The sequence below is a fragment of the Diabrotica virgifera genome, chromosome 2 (genome assembly GCF_917563875.1).
Source record: "Diabrotica virgifera virgifera chromosome 2, PGI_DIABVI_V3a".
Taxonomy (NCBI): domain Eukaryota; kingdom Metazoa; phylum Arthropoda; class Insecta; order Coleoptera; family Chrysomelidae; genus Diabrotica; species Diabrotica virgifera.
In genome coordinates, this window is record NC_065444.1 from 211,419,427 (window position 1) to 211,423,395 (window position 3,969).

The following is a 3,969-nucleotide window of genomic DNA, read 5'->3' on the forward strand; positions in this document are numbered from 1 at the left end:
CTCATTTAAATTTTGTTGTGCTGCTTAGATGTATAGGTACTATACGTACCTTCCAAAAATTTAATGACTATAAAATTATCAAAATTTTTATTTTTAGCCTTTGTCGCAACTGGAATATTCCAGGTAGAGGCAGGAAGGTCATCTAAACCAGTCACCCAAGCACCAGGAAGAAAACACGGCCATAAATAGCACTTATACATAAAACACTTATTTTAATATGGATTATTAATTTATATTAATTTATTTTAATGTTTTATCTTACAAATACAATAAAAATGTTACTCCACTAAAAAATATTTTATAACCTAACCTCCATAGAAACCTGTATAGTCCTATATTTATTATATTGTACCTGATTTTTCTTTCGAAACATAATAGACGGAGCTAGAGCCTAAAAATCATCGTCATAAGTAATAATATGGAGTTTTTCCTGTGAAATGTGTTGACTATATATGTTGACAATTATGATTCCTTTTAGGCTGACACCTCAGTGGATATAGGAAGTAGCAATAAGGGATGAAAGGGGAAAGTTAGTGCAGTCATTAAAGGTTTTCACCTCCTATTTTGTTAAACCTCCATCGATTTGCATTTAAATTGGTAACTAGTTAGAGCATATCTCAAGAAACAAAAAACTGATCTGGTGCTAACTTGCACTTTTACCCTGGAAGTGGATACCACCCCTTCTTGTGGGTGAAAACTATTTTATTAAAAATAACCCCACAAATCGATACAGGTACAAATATTAAATTCTACAATATAATACTAAATTCGATACAAAATAAAAAACTTAAAATTTATTAAAATAAATCAATACTTTTTGAGTTATTAAAGATCAAGGATTTGAATTTTTCGTGAAACAAATGCATGGTGTAAAGCGGTTTTTCATAAATAATTGAAAAACTGTAATTTTTATCAAAATAGTTATGATTACCAAATTTGAAGATAATAAAAAATCGAATAGATTGTTCACGTAAAAGACCTTTTAGAATTAATTAAAAGTGAGTTATAGTTGATTAAATATAAATTTTTTTCGGCTAGTACTCAAATCTAAGTACTAGTATTCAAGCTTAAATACCGGAAAAACGATGCATTTTATAAAATATACATACTTACCAAACACTTGTCAAAGTAGTCAAGAATATTTATCAAGCGAGCTGAAGATGAAGTTGATAACATCAAAGCTAAATAAGTTATGATGAAAATAAAAGAACCCTTTCGAATTTTTTAGGGAAAAGTAAAAATTAAACCAGACGCTATTTATATATTTATTTTGAAATTAATTAGCAGAATAATTTTCAAAGGAATTTCGGGAATGAAGTTAGGATAATAATTTAATAATTAAATTTTAATTTTAATTTTTAGTAATATTTAATCTTGCAGTTTTCAATGTTTTTTCACAGCAGTATATGTATCAATTGTACAATTTATTTTATGCAAGCAAGTGTATTCTGTTACCATGTTGAAAACAGTTATATTTTGTAGAGTATATAATATATACTCAATACAAACGCCGACTCAGAAATGACAGTAGCAAGTACCTATACAATAGGGGTCCGGACAAATAATCCCCGGACAAATAATCCCGGACAAAAAATCCCCACAAATTATCCCTGGACAAAAAATCCCCGGACAAAAAATCCCCGGACAAAAAACCCTCGGACAAATAATCCCCGGACAAAAAATCACCACCAAAAATCCCGGACAAATAATCCCCACAAATTTTTTTGGACAAAATATCCCCACAAAAAATCCTGGACAAAAAATCCCCAAGAAATATTTGCTACCGAATAGTTATCTAAAAGTTTTCCCGAAATTTTAACAAATTTCGAATTCCAATTCCATGCTGAAAACTTCAAATTTTACATGACAAAAGAATGTGAGTTTTTTCAAAAATCGTGGAAAATCTGGAGAATGAGCTAAGGCCCCGTTTTCATGACAGGCGCTTTTATAACGCGCGATTACAACTACATACATTTTACTGAAGACCGTTCACATGCTAACGTGCGTTTTAGGTCATTATATCCCGTGTTAGCATGTGAACGGTCTCAAGTAAAATGTATATAGTTGTAATCGCGCGTTATTAAGGCGCCTGTCATGAAAACGGGGCCTTAGCTCATTCCCCATATTTTCCACGATTTTTGAAAAAAACTCACACTTTTTGTCATGCATAAACAAATAAAGTTAACAAAAATATAAGACAAATAAAGTTTTCAGCATGAAATTGGAATTATAAATTTGTTAAAATTTCAAGAAAACCAATTTGACAGCAAATATTTCTTGGGGATTTTTTGTCCGGGATTTTTTGTGGGGATATTTTGTGCAAAAAAATTTTTGGGGATTATTTGTCCGGGATTTTTTGTGGGGATTTTCTCTCCGGGGATTATTTTTCCGGGGATTTTTTGTCCGGGGATTTTTTGTCCAGGGATAATTTGTGGGGATTTTTTTCCTGGGATTATTTGTCCGGCGATTGTTTGTCCTAGTTTTATACAAAGCGTCTATTTAAGAGCACATACGTGAAGTTACGGATAATAAAAGAACATATTAATTAATTGTATATTAGTAAATATTATTTTTATATTATTTCGATATTTAATTGAAATTTTTCTATCAATATAAACTGAATATGTCCAGAAACTGGAAGTGTCCAATAATGGGTACATTTGACATATTCCAATACATTTTTGCTAAATTTTACATAAATGTCTTAATAGTTATTTATGATATAAGTGTTAAAAGTACACGTTTAAGGCACGCATGTGAAAGTTTGCAGAATGAGCGATTGCGAGTTCTGCAATTCACATGAGTGCATTAAAAATGTACGTTTTAACACGCATATCATACAATATTTTTTCTACAAACGTAATTACAGGACAATATCTACAAAAACTTTTACTTGAACTTGACTGACATTCCATTTTTATATTTTTTGAAATTACATCAAAATTGTCTATATGGTCAATACGAACTGCAGTGCCTTAAAAATATTTTAAAGCACTAGTGCCTTAAAGTAACATTTTTAACGCACGTATGGAGTGCTAAAAATTGCATTTTTAACACGGTTGTAGAAAAACCGATTTAAAAAACTTATATGAATAATATAATAATTATTAAGCTCCAAATTTTTGGTGCCTAAACTTTGAAAAATGTTTGTAACATAATGTTTTATGTTATCAACTTCCCGGGAGTACCTTGAAAAGTGTTTAGTAAATATTTTATATTTTATAAAATATATCCTATTCTCGTTAGTTAAGCTTGAATACTTAGATTTGAGTAGTAGCCGAAAAAAATATACATTCAATCACCTATAACTCACTTTTAATTAATTCTCAAAGGTTTTGCGAATAGGAAATCTATTTTGTTTTTTATTATCTTCAATTTTCATAATTATAACTTTTTTGATAAAACTTATAATTTTTGAGTTATTTATGAAAAACCGCTTTACACCATGCTTTTTCTTCACAAAAATTCAAATCTTTGACCTTTAATAACTCAAAAAGTATTGATTTACTTTAATAACATGATATAACAAATTTTACATAAAATTTGTCCCTTTATCGGTTTGTGGGGTTATTTTTAATAAAATAGTTTTCACCCCCGAGAAGGGGTGGTATCCACCCCCAGTGCAAAAGTGAAAGTTGGCACCAAATCAGTTTTGTTTCTTGAGGTATGCTCTAACTAGTCACCAATTTTCAAATCGATGGAGGTTTAACAAAATAGGAGGTGAAAACCTTTAATGACTGCACTAACTTTCCCCTTTCATCCCTTATTGCTACTTCCTGTATCCACTGAGGCCTGAAAGGGGTCATAATTATCGATATACAATAGACACATTTCACATGCCAAGCTCCATATTACTTATGACGATGATTTTTCGGCTCTAGCTCTTAGACTGTAATGAAGGTACATGTCTTCAGAAATAAAATGAGTTGGTAATATAGTATTTGTCAATCAAATCAAATTTTATCGACA